Source organism: Bos indicus, chromosome 29 (genome assembly GCF_029378745.1).
Source record: "Bos indicus isolate NIAB-ARS_2022 breed Sahiwal x Tharparkar chromosome 29, NIAB-ARS_B.indTharparkar_mat_pri_1.0, whole genome shotgun sequence".
Taxonomy (NCBI): Eukaryota; Metazoa; Chordata; class Mammalia; order Artiodactyla; family Bovidae; genus Bos; species Bos indicus.
Window position 1 is genome coordinate 46,228,818 of NC_091788.1, and position 13,438 is coordinate 46,242,255.

A 13,438-nucleotide genomic window follows, 5' to 3' on the forward strand; every position below is an offset into this window, starting at 1 on the left:
GAACCAGGTTACTAGTTGCAATAACTTCTCAAAAGGAGGCTGGAAAATGGTTACCAAAGACAGCTATCATATCTTAATCTGCAATGTGTGAATGTTAGTTTACAAGGAAAGAAGTCTTTGGAGATATGATTAAATCAGATTTTTGAGATGAAAGAGATTATCCAGGTGGGCCGTAAATGTCATCACAAATGATCTTAAAAGAGCAGAGCAGAGGGAGATTTGACACCACATACACTTTGAGCAGAAGACCACAAGAGTGGAGAGGCAGCCACAAGCAAAGGAACGCACGGACCCAGACCCTGGGGAGGCCAAGAACAAGACTCGGAGAGCTTCTGGAGGGAGCCCCGCCCAGCCCCTGCCTCCGGCCCACCGCAGCTGCGAAAGAAGACGAGTCTGCCGTTACAGGCCACCACCTCTGTGGTATTTTACAGCACACACAGGAAAGCAATACGGAGACCGTGAAAAAGTAAACCAAAGCATAAATACATTCCAGTTAGACTCCAGAAATGCATAAAATTCCAACACATTACAGGAGATGTTAAGCACCTTTAAACAGTTGTTAAAATACATTTTTAAGGTCATTTCCCCCTTCAACTGCAGGTATCAACACGGCTACAGACAGCTGTATGGATTGTGAGGATACAACTGGTGTCTCAACTAAACATCGAATTACTCATGCACTGTGCTTAAGCACAGTTAACCAAGACCTTCCTTAGAAGCATCGTACTGAACATTATATATTCATATATGTTTACAACAAAAGATGAGAATTAAAACTGTTAAATTTTTCACTTAGCAGACCATTGTAAACAGCAAAAGAGCCACCACTGGTAGGTCTACAATCAGATGTTTACAACACTTACACTTATTCGGCCACTGATCGACAACTGAGCATGTAAAACTCCTCACTACAGAAAATACTGCTTCAAAGCACCTTATTTACGTACACCGTACGTACACCAGTTATGTATCACAACAAAGGATTCTACGCAAGAAAGATTTGTGTCTCCAACTGTCTCAGCAGCTATCTCTAAAATAAAGGTTTTAGCTGATGTGGTTGCCGAGGGAAATTCTGCCCCCAATCTCCTTCCCTATTTCTCCACATTCACTCCACGTGCTCACCTAGGAGTGCCCATAAACAAAATCAAGGACGCTTCCTTTGTTACCCTCCTCTCTGGGACCCAAAGAGCATTTCACTCTTCTATCAACAGATGACACCTAGTGGCAAGACCCTGTAAGTACAGTCCACAGTTCCCGAGAAGCTCTGACGGAAGTAGAACAAAGAATCATCGATTCTTATGGGCAAAGACAAGGGGGAGAAGAATACAAAACGTGAATCCTGGTCTGAGTCCGAGTCTTGGGCCGAGACTGAGTCTGCCGGGTGGCAGACTGGGCAGAGGGCAGCGCACACCCTGGGGTGGGCTGTGGCTCGGAGGGCGCAGAGCGCCCGGGGCCCACCCTGGCTCCATTCATTACTCTCCAGCAACATGACCACGGACAAGTCACTCACCCTCGCTAATGTCTCATTAGGAAAAGGAAGAGAAGCCCGGCACAAGGATTAGATGAGCAGAAACCGCTACTACAATAAAGGTCTCCAAGTGCCCCCTCTTTGCGTGTAACTACGGAAGAAACAAAGAAGACCGCACTCTGGTGTGTCACTCACACAACTTCCAAGAGTCAAACAGAAAGTCCCCGTTCCTCGTCCTACCGTAATCCCCGCAAGAAAAAGAAACACCACACCAGCTCATCCACTAGAAAAAGTACGGAGTTTCAAGAAAATGAAAAGGAGCAAGGCGCTCATTTATGACAGAGTTGAGATCAGCTCTGCTTTTCCTACTGCTCCTGAAGAGAAGGAGGGTGACTTCCGGCACCAATGTATAATTAAACATCACTGAATACATCTCACATGTTAACTTAACAGTCAGAGGAGCTCTAGATTTTGATACAACAGAATAAATATACTTTGTTGTGTATCTGATAAAACATCATCTTTCTTACCATAACTCCATTTCTTAAAACAACAATAGTTCCTCCATTCACTTGCTCTTGTTTAGTCACTAAGTTGTGTCCAACTCTTTGTGACCCCACGGACTGCAGCCCACCAGGTCCTCTGTCCATGGGATTTCCTAGGCAAGAATACTGGAGTGGGTTGCCATTTTCTTCTCCAGGGGATCTTCCCAACCCAGGGATCGAACCCTTGTCTCCTATGTTGGCAGGTAGATTCTTCACCACTGAGCCACCAGGGAAGCCCTCCCTTTCACCTGCTACTGCTGCTAAGTCACTTCAGTCGTGTCCGACTCTGTGCGACCCCATAGACGGCAGCCCACCAGGCTCCCCCGTCCCTGGGATTCTCCAGGCAAGAACACTGGAGTGGGTTGCCATTTCCTTCTCCAATGCGTGAAAGTGAAAAGTGAAAGCGAAGTCGCTCAGTCGTGTCTGACCCTCAGCGATTCCATGGACTGCAGCCCACCAGGCTCCCCCATCCATGGGATTTTCCAGGCAGGAGTACTGGAGTGGAGTGCCATTGCCTAGTGCTTCCTAAATTAACTTTATCATGTAACTGTCATGCCCCGTAAAGGAGGCACTTCATTTCCCCCCCGTTATACAGATGAAAGACTAGAGAATATGCTCAACTCTACTCACAGAAAGTATCCCACTAGTGGAAGAGCATGTGACCAGAGGGAGAGACCACTTAAAAGAAGTAAATGCAACGAAGAGTAGCAACAGACGGGGAGAGAGGAAAGGCTTCATGTTTCAAACACAAGCTGGGCAAGACGTAGTGACAAACCAGATGCAGGTGCTGAGGGATAGAAAGGACTCACGTCAGAGGCCTCCAGTTGGGACACAAGTTTCAGCTGGGGACACTGCAAGGTGGCCATTAACTGCATTAGGGACTGGAGAAGGAACACATTTGCAGGAAAGATGAGAAAGTCTGGATTTGCTAAATTTGAGGAAGGGGCAGTACCCAGTGTTCTAAGATGTTGAAACTCAGGAGAGAAGTGACTGTGAATAGAGCAATAAATGGCACCCCACTCCAGTTTTCTGGCCTGAAGGAATCCCATGGACACAGAAGCCTGGCAGGCCACAGTCTCTGGGGCCGCGGAGAGCTGGATGCGACTGGGCGGCAGCAGCGCGACAGGAGCCTGCAGCTCAGCGAGCAAGTCAGCACTGTCTAAGCCACAGACTTGCCACTTCTTGACAAAGTAATACGCTACCAATGCATGATACCAAAAAGACGACTTTCTGAGCTTTATCACGGTCACTGAAATAAAAACGGAGTGAAGAGAAAAGAAAAGAAGCCAGAAACACACACTGGCATCTTGAGAGCCAGACAGGCCTTGCACAGGAGCACCCCACCTCATAGTGTTTGGGGATATGTGCTGCTCAGCGCCTACCAGTGCCCAACACATGGCTGAGCAAGCGTCCGCTCAGACACAAACGGAGAGCTGAGCGCCACAGGGGCCACCTGGCTGCTTGCACTATGATCCAGCAACTGTGCTAATAACTTCATATACGTCGTATCGTTTATCCCTATCACAGTACCTTAAATATACAAGGTTTTTAATATTCATAAACATACAATAGCAAATTACACAATTTGTAACATAAAACATTAAAAAATACAATAATTTATACGACTATTATCACCCTCATTTCACAAATAAGAGGAAGCCTTAAGAGAATGAGAAAAAACTAAAGGCCACGTTGAAAGACTACATATACACTCTTGACCATACAAGAAAGCAATATAAGCCTGACTCAAACGAAATTTTAAACATATTTTGCCTCATAGGTGAAAAGCAAGACCCTAAAACAAAACAGACATTGCTCCTGGTTTCACAGAGCTCAGGGTGCAGTGTGAGATGAGACAAGCGTGAAACCTAAGTTCTGGTAAGAGCTATAAACGAGACAAGTAGGCTACAGGAGGGACTAACGTGGGACAGAGTTCCCACTGGATGATCACGAAGAAGAAACCAAAAGGCGTGAATAGAGACCCAGTCACCTTTCTGGATCAAAAACACTCCGGCATCTATCTACACCCACCAAATGAATACTTTCTGAGGCAACTGGCTTGGTCTAAATCCTCCACTGAATGAGGTGTCTTTTTGTCTCTTTTGAGGGGAAGGGAGAAGCGGGTTTGTACTGGCTCACTGGCTGAAGGATCAGCCCCCTTTACTCTTCAGCAGGTGGGTGGAGGGAGGGGGTTCCATCTTCCTAACAGTAAGTTGGTTTTCTTGCCAAAAATACATATCCCTTCACAACATGCAACATAAGGGCTTTTCTTGAAAATACTCTTCAGAGGTTAAACTGTATCAGATATTTCAACCTTGTTAAAAATGAGACAGACAAAATGACTCATTCTGCAGACTGAGAATCAACTCAATCCAGGATTTATCAACAAACTCCTGGGAGCCACCAGGCACTGTTCGTGGTGCTGGAATACCGTCTGCATCCAGGAAACACTAGAGGGCACACGAGAGTTTCAGCTTTCGGGAAACCGCACAAGACAACTACGGAGCCGGTGGGGGGGGGGGGGGGGTGGTGGGGGGGGGGACCTTTGCAAAACCAAAGGGAAGCCTGAGAAAGCCAGGAATCTGATGAGCAGAGCAGGAGTGCAGAACAGCAGAACGACCTTCACCTGAAGGGCTCTTCTGCCTTAGACCTGAGAGGCAATCCTAGCGTCACAAGAGATCTACAGACCTGGTGCTCCTATACAGACGCCCAGGTCAGCTGTTTGTTTCATCCTAACACACATACCGAGGGTTCCCCAGATTGGCAACACTATGAGCTAGGTGAGACAGGTACTGTCACCACACGTGAGATGGCTGAACCTCAGAATGAAGCTGCCTTCCTGAAGTCAAGCTGCCTTAAACAGATAGCCTGGGTCTAGAACTCGAGAGTCCTGCTGAAGTCTGGGAGGACTACCTCAAGACTGGAGTCACGTGCATCACCCACAGAGGTCTCTCACTTGCTTTTTCCTTTGTGTGCTCTCCTAATACAGAGAATAGGACATCCTGCAGAAATGCAACTGACAAACAGGAGCCACAGAGAGGTGTGAGCCAGACAGACCTGAGGAATCAAACTTCTGGGATCCCCGTCTCCAAAATCTAAAACCCGACTGACTGTAAGCTGTGCGTCTGTCCTCGCTTAGCCATGTCTGACTCTTTGCAACCCCATGGACTGTGGCTCACCAGGCTCCTCATGGGATTTTCCTGGCAAGAATACTGCAACGGGTTGCCACTTCCTTGTCTAGATCTTCCTGACCCAGGAATTGAACCTGCATCTCCTGCATTGCAGGAGGATTCTTTACCACTGGGTCACCAGGGAAGCCTGATTGTAAGCTGTACCATCAACTTAATATTTCAAAACAAGGAGGCGAGACTATGTGAAATACACAGGTGAACTATGTAAACCAACTGGAGAGATGGCAAAGTGATTAGGTTAGCTCTTAGAAGTGAGAAAATGGGTGTGACTAAGTGTAAAAGAGTATACTTTAGAACTGCAAGTGATGTCAGAGGTTAACGTTTAGCTGTTTTACAGATGAAGAAACTAAGGCTTGGCCCCATCAATGCTTTAAACAAATAAGGAGGGGCAGACTGGAACACGGGTATCGATTCTTACTCCAGTGGCCCTTCATCCAGCCCCGGAACTGTCTGTATAGCTATACTATGAAATTATGCACATCCTCAGAGAAGACCGTGCAGTGCTCGCGTCTGCGTCTGTCTCACGAAGACGCTGCCAGCCCCCAATCTGGCTGGCACGGGAGACAGAAGCAGTGAGCGACCAAAGTGCTCCAGCGGTCCCAGGAGCCCTTCAACCCAATGGGAGGAAAATCATGAAGCAAAACATAATTCAGAGCATCAATGACTATGGAAATCAGTGACTTTTTTTCCCATTCTGTGAGAATATTTTAGAATTAATGCAAACAGTTCTGATTCCATCACCAACTATATAAAGACAATATATCCACTGCCTCTGAGCAACATGGGGATCAAAAGAAAAGTGTTTTTATTTTTAAACTAGACATTAATGTGGGTTTAGAAAAACAAAATAATGAGTCTTTCCTGCACAGATGGATTCTCTCTATTCCACACCTTTAAAATAGTAAAGTCCTGTAAAGCAAGTTAAATAAGATGTGCGTGACTAAAATTTGAGGACGTGTCTGTTGAATAAAACAAGATACATTTGTAAGTGAAAAGTTACTCAGACTTTCTGTAATCTGATTTGGACAAAGACAAACTCTAGTCACATTAGTAGAAAAATACAGAGTTAAGATATTGGTTAAACATGACCATTTTCTCCCAACCAACACTTCTAATCTTCTGGGAAACACCAAATTATGGGGAAGGGGCTTATAGTAAGAACTAAAGTAAAACCAGATTTGTAAAGGGTTTTTTGGGGGGAGGGGGAGGGGGGACGGAATGTAGAGTTGATAGAATTTAAAGAAAGTTGTGAAACTTGCCTAAGCCCAGTGGAACTCCTGACTTGTTCACTAGGACCCTTCCTTCTACAGCTTGTTCCGTGGATCTCCGTCATGACACCACAGGGTTCAATTCACATTTCATACTTAAGAGCTTCAGAGTATGTTTTTTAAGATTTCAAAGTTGACAGTCTATCCAAGAAAAAAGTTACTTTTCAAATCACTGTGTTTTAATGGTTAGAACTCCTAATACTTGCAATTTAAAGTGCACTGGCTAGTTTTACACAGTAGTAAACTTAAGTGTGTGCTTTTAATTGCAATTAAAACCATTTCCTACACCAAGACACATCAGCAAATACATTTTCCCTCCAAATAAAAAGTAACTAAAAATCAGGCCGAAAAACTGAGTTACATCTTTACACATGAAACTTCTACTGCACAGAGCTCCACCTGAGACCCAGCTATCCACGCTCTATTATTTCCTCAGTGTATCTGTGGAACTAAGATACACACTGGAACAAAGACACACGGTCCCCATCTTTAACAACGTGTGGAAAACTTAGCAATTAGAGTGTTCCAGGGCTGACAGAGACCTGTAACTCCTGCCCACCAAAGACGGATTTTATGAGAGGAGAGAAAGTAAAGCTCATCCATGGCAGGCAGCACAGGATAACGGAATCGACAGCATTTGTCTGAACAGATTTGCTTTCCTAAGCCGTGTGAAGGGCATCCCTGTGGACAGGGAGCTGCTACCACGCTACACACACAAATGACTCTGCAACACAATCAGGCCACATGCTCATGTCCTACAAGGCCACAAACTGATACTCAAACTAAGAGAAACCAGATTCAATCCCAGATATGTAGGACCCAAGGGAAAACTTGTAAACCAGCATGCCCCACCCACAAAACTCAAAGCTCAAAGACACAACCTGCAGCCACTTCCTTTACAGGCATATTCCACCAGACCCCCAAGCTGCCCACTGCTACTTGCTTCCGGTGTGGAGAGTTAGAACAGAAGCACTTCAGCGTGCACAAGACGACAAATGAAAACACAGGCAGGACAGCACTTGGAAATGACTTTGAGTTTAGTTTCAAAGTTTATGGGTAAAAAATTAAGCCCTACTCTCTTCTCCGCTTGAAGGGTAAATATCCCCATTACTCCTTTCGCTCTCAAACTAAGTGGTTTTGTTGACAAAAACAATGTTGTAATAATAGAATGCACGTATTTTGAAGAACTACATATAAATCACCAAGCTCTATTAATAAGTTAGTATTTTTCATCAACTGTCTATTGAGCACCTGCTCTGAGCAGAGAAGATAATAAGCTACCAAAAAGACGAGGGGATGGGCAGGTAAATAACCAAATTCAATGTAACAACTGCTCAGGGAACACACAGGTGTGCCTTCTAACCTGAGGGCTCAGTCTCTGCACGTGTGTAAGAGCTCTGTGCGGTGTGGAAGAGTTACCCAGAAGGTCACACTCTCATGAGGCCCTTCTGAAGAGTGTCATTCCAGGGTCAGGAATGCAAGAGTGCTGGGCAAGACATCAAAAGATGGCAGAAGGGGAAACTGCTGGGGCCGGAGCTTAGACATTTGAAGAGAATGCTGAGTGATTAGAAACTGGAAAAGGGGCCTGAGTTCCCACACGGGCTGGGATCAGAGCGTTTGTGGACTTTAATCCTGGAATCTAGGGAGCCCCACAGTGACAGGACCACACCTGTGGTGAAGGCCCTAAACATTTGGCTACAAAGTAAATTTGTGTCTATACTAAGTAACTCTTCGATTTCCCCCATAGGTATAAATTATCTGTGATGATTTCAGGCAAAACTGATATTCCCTTCCTTCTTCAAAATGCTTCAGTTCAGTTCAGTTGCTCAGTCCTGTCGGACTCTTTGCGACCCCATGAATCGCAGCACACCAGGCCTCCCTGTCCATCACCAACTCCCGGAGTTCACTCAAACTCACGTCCATCGAGTCCGTGATGCCATCCAGCCATTTCATCCTCTGTCGTCCCCTTCTCCTGCCCACAATCCCTCCCAGCATCATCAGGGTCTTTTCCAATGAGTCAACTCTTCGCATGAGGTGGCCAAAGTACTGGAGTTTCAGCTTTAGCATCAGTCCTTCCAATGAATACCCAGGACTGAATTTCTTTAGGATGGACTGGTTGGATCTCCTTGCAGTCCAAGGACTCTTAAGAGTCTTCTCCAACACCACAGTTCAAAAGCATCCATTCTTCGGTGCTCAGCTTTCTTCACAGTCCAACTCTCACATCCATACAACACCAGTGGAAAACCATAGCCTTGACTAGACGGACCTTTGTTGGTAAAGTAATGTCTCTGCTTTTTAATATGCTATCTAGGTTGGTCATAACTTTCCTTCCAAGGAGTAAACGTCTTTTAATTTCATGGCTGCAATCACCATTTGCAGTGATTTTGGAGCCCCAAAAAATAAAGTCAATGCTTATACTTGGACAATTAATCCCCAAAAGTTATAGGCGTGTTCTTACTATTAAAGACCAAAAGGGGAAGGAAAAAAAAGCTTCAGCTGGCAACTGTTTCCACTAATGATCTTATTAAGCCATGCTCCACTGTAGTTTATATCAAAACGCTTTACACCTGAAAAAGATCCTGATGAAAAGTAGCACAATCACAACCAATCAATTCCTCTGCGTCCTACTCTAAATAAAGATCCCCACCACCCCCCTTCCCCCCCGCCGCCGGAGAGAATTTCGTTTGGTAAGTTCTGAAAAACTTAATTTCAAAAAACACACGTTCGCCTCCTCAGTATTCTTAAAAAAGTTTCCCCTACTCAATGGGTCGGAAGCCAGAGCTCCAAAACCGGGTCAACGGAACCCAAACCGACAAAGAGTGACTTTCTCTGGGTCCCAAGTGCTTTTCTATACCGTTCCAGCAAGTCAGGTCCAGTTGTCACCTTCTTCACGTTTCCCCCACTCTCACAGTTGGGGGTGACGCGGATCATCATCTCCGGGGATGCAGGGGACCGTGTCACTCTGGGAGGACCAGCGCGTGTCCTCGGGACCCGAGACGCCGACAGACCGAGGGGGACCGGGCCGAAGCGCAGGGGGCGGGGGGAGCCAGGGGCCAGGGAGGCCAGCCCGGGCCAAGGTGCCGGGGCCGCCGTCAGAAGGCACGGAGCGGGGCGGAGGACGGGCCCGGGAGGAGACCAGGAATGAGGCTCGAGCCCAAACAAAAACAACCCAAAGTTGAGCGCGGCGGAGACAGCAGATTGGGCGAGACCGTTCACGGCTGCCCATTGGAGAAGAGGGAAAACAGAGTCCCCCAATCGCGAGCGGCGGGGCTGCTCCCCTCGTGCGGCCGCGGGCCGGCCCGGCGCTGCCCGGCGGCCGCTACCGCTCCCTTCCGGCCGCGGCGCCCACTGCAGGGCCCGCGCCCCCCGCTCGCCGCCGCCGCCGCGCCCCTCCCCCCACCGCCCCCGCGGCCCCGGCTCCGGCCCCCCCACCCCGGCCCGGCCCGGCGCCCCCCGCGCTCCTGCCGGCCCGCCCCCAGCCCGCCGCCCGCGGCCGGTGCCCCGCCGCCCCCCGCACGCCCGCGCCGGCGTCCGCCCCCTTGCTCACCGGGCGCTACCCGTTCCTCCTCGGGGCGCGTCGAGGCCCCGCCGCCCCGCCGCTGCGCCGCTGGGGGGGGCCCCCGCTCTGCCCGGCGACACTTTCTCGTCCCCCAAGAAAATTAATCACCAAAAAAAATTCCACAGAAAAATGGGAAGAGTAAAATCCAAGATGGCGGCCCCCGCCGCAGCACCGCCCGCTCCATCCGCTGTCGGGAAATGAGTCCCAGCCGCGGCCGGAGCCCCCCGCCCCCACCGCGCCGCGCCCCCCGCGCCCCCGCGCCGCGGGCCTCACCTCGCCTCGCGCGCGGCCTCAGGGAATCCCGGAGGCAGCCGCTGGCCTGGCGACTCCGCGCCCCGGGTCCTGGCGCCGCGCGTGCCGTCTCCGGTGCCCGGGCGCCCTCACCTCATAGCCCCGGAGCCTCGCCGTCCGCGCCGCAGACGCGTCGCCGCCCCCGGTGAGCCGCTCGGACGCCGCCCGGGAACGGTGGAAGGACACGAAAAGGAGTACCCTCGGCCGGGCGGAGGGACACCACTTCAGCTCGCGATTCTTCGGCCGCCTCTGTTGCTTTTACGGGACTGGGGGTTGGGTGGGGGTGGGGGAGGCGGAGAAACCCGAGAAAGAAATGAGTTCCCCCGCCGGCTGCTTCCCGCGGCGGAGGAACAAAAAAGCGAATTTCGAGAGGACGGGGCCAGTCGTCGCTTCGCTTCGCTCGCAGCGGAGGGATTCGTATTGAGCGGTCGGAAAGGATCCCTCCGCCTCTCGCTGCCCTTTAAATCGCGGCTGGAGGCGGTGTCGCCGCGCGCCCCTCGGGCGCTACCTGGGCCTTAGGTCTCTACTTGCGCTCGGGGTCTCTCGAGGCTGCCTTCCAATCCTCAGTCCCTGGCGTAGCAGCACCCACCGGGGACCGCTTCTGAGTCAGGACGGGGGTCAGCCGTGGGGGACGGGCAGGCTTCTCGCCCTCTGCGCCTCCCGGGTGCGCCGAGACTGGGTGGCCCCCGTGGAGGCGAGCCTCTTTGTTGTGGGAGTGGGTGTCGTTGGGAGCAGATAACACCCTTCAAGACCGTGTGGGCAGCCCGAGTTCCACCGCCTGGTGTGGGAGGGAGCGGGACGTGAGCCTGCATCATCCCGGCCACTAGCTTCCTAACGTCAGCCGGCCATTTCTTGAGCACCTACTGTGCGTCGGGTTTTCGGAGAAACGGGTTTTGCCGATTCACTCCCTCGTTGGGCAGTGCCGGTACCCAAGGATGGGGGCCCCCTCCTGGGTCTCAGGCTAGTCGGGAAGTTGTTGAGAGGCTCCCACGGGCCGGGCGCGCTGCCTCGCCCTCTGGTTCTGCCTGCGGGGTTGATGATAATGGCTGCAAAATAACAATCCTGAGAGAAACATCCTTTTCTGGATACCAGGCACCATTCTCAAGCTTTGGTGCCCTGTCTGGTTTACAACGACTCCCAGGAGGTGGGGACCGTTTTTTCCCACTTTATACGTAGGGAGACTGAGGCATCGAGAGGTGAGGCGACCTCCACAGTCAGGGCTTGAAGCAGAGCCCTTATCCTGATAAAAAGCGCAGAGGCCAAGAAGTTGAGGTTGCCACAAGCGGCAGATGGCACGGTATTGGTGCCTAAACGTCTCCGCCACCCGGAAGAGTGGATGTGGGTATGGAAGGAAAAGGGAGTGGTTGAGAAAGGTAAGCACGAGAAGTGCAGAAGCCCTGGGGCCGGAGTGGGGGAGGAGGTGGTAAAGAGCCCAGCTCGGTCCTACAGAGAGGAGGCAGGCTAGACAGGCGGGTCCTTCTATTCCAGGAAGAACCCCGGGCCTTCCTTGGTTTCCTGCCATTACCAGGGCCTGGCACAGAGTAGACATGCCAGAAAAGCGGCTTTCGTGGACCGTGTCGATGACCACAAGGTCTGTGGTCCACCAAACCACCACCACCAACACGACTGCTTACTTTATTTTCTCTCCCTTTTGACCTTGAGTGGCAGACGTAGCGCTTATTATCCCCTTTCACAGATGCGAAATTGAGGCACAGTGATTGGCTGAGGACAGGAATTAACAGAGGTGGAGGCGGGACTAGACCTTAAACACCAGCGCTCCTCCCACTGCCCTCACCTTGCCTCCTGGGGAAGCCCACTGGGCGGGGATGGGGCTGTGTGGGGTCTCCCCACCCCTCAGGTGAAGCCTATCGGCTCAGGACCCTGCACGTTCTGCTCTTTCACTCTGAGAGCCTTCGGGCGTCTCTGACATCAGAAGCTGCCTTGCCACGTTCCTCTCTGCTAGCACAACTAATGTTTCACTAGCTTCTGATTTATGGCTAAACTTTCCAATTATTTTCATAGTGCTTGGCTCCAAATCCTCAAATCGCACCCCACTGAGACTGCTGTTGCCACCCTATCTCCTCCCTGGAGGAAGAAGCCCAGGGGGCACCACAGTCCTGTGTGGGTTCCCCTGGGTCTCGGTGCCCAGGCCCCAAGTCCGGCCATGCCCAGGCAGCCCTTCACAGCCCCGAACATCTCTGTTTTCCCCACTCGAAGCTTTCCAGAGTCCATCCCGACAGCGCCCCCTGCGGCTGACACCCAAATCCGGACCCTGACAAGTCCCCAGACTCCCAAGACGCTGGCTCCATTCGCTTCCGGCCCAGCGCCAGCCCAAGTATTCCGGGCGGTGACTTGCAGGGAGCAGGGGAGGCAGATGGGTGACCCCAGACACAAGTCCCTCCGGCTCCCCACTTCTGAGCCTGTCTCCACCCCTCACCCCCTCCCCGTCCCCCCTGTGCTGCTGGCTGCTCTTCCAGCCTCCGCTGCGAGGCCCTCAGGGTGGGCCGGAGCTCTCTGAGCTGGCCAGAGGCCACAGCCCAGAGCAGCTTTGCTTGGGGGAGACTGGAAATTCGACTTCCCCACAGTGAGCGTGGCCAGCTGGAGGCTGCCTCCTGCCAGCTGGCAGAGGAGGGGGGTGGGGGACAGGAAGTAGTGTGGCCAGGCACCTGCCCAGCCCCCCACGTGACAGGAGCCACCGGCATTTACACCGTGAAGCCGCTGGATGCCCCGAGTGGAGGTGCTAAGCCACAGAGGCGGTGGGGCCCCACCAGCCCTGGACAGACGGAAAGATATTAACAACTCTAAAGAAAGACTGAGTTGGCGGAAGGAGCCTGGGCCAGCCCCGGAAGCCCAGGAGTGCCAGCCAAGCCCGCAGCTGACCTGGGCGCTGCACCCCTGCCACGGGATCTGTTCCAGTCCCCCCAGAAGGACCCAGGGGGCACTGCAGAGACCCACCTGGGTCCCACCAAACCTGCATCCCTCTCCCACGCCCCTTCTTCAAATACCAGGTTCACGCAGCCACTGGCTGGAAGGGATTTGCTTGCTGGGATCCTGTGCCCACAGGGAGGGCCCACAGGTCCTGCTGAGCCCAGAATACCAGTCTGGGTGGCAGGTGG

The 13,438-nt window shown here is 51.5% G+C and overlaps 1 protein-coding gene across 7 annotated transcripts in view; it reads right to left on the reverse strand.

Moving 5' to 3' along the window:
- Nucleotides 1-10,705, reverse strand: part of KMT5B (lysine methyltransferase 5B) — a 53,926-nt gene extending 43,221 nt beyond the window's left edge. Inside the window, exon 1 of one of the 7 annotated variants that reach the window (XM_070782557.1) lies at nucleotides 10,305-10,705. The gene's annotated coding sequence lies outside the window, so the exon portion shown is untranslated. Of the gene's footprint in view, nucleotides 1-9,326; nucleotides 9,713-10,019; nucleotides 10,209-10,304 lie in introns of those variants that run through there. The other 6 variants (XM_070782554.1, XM_070782552.1, XM_070782556.1 and 3 more) reach the window with 6 other exon arrangements.
- Between the last annotated feature and the right edge of the window lie 2,733 nt (nucleotides 10,706-13,438).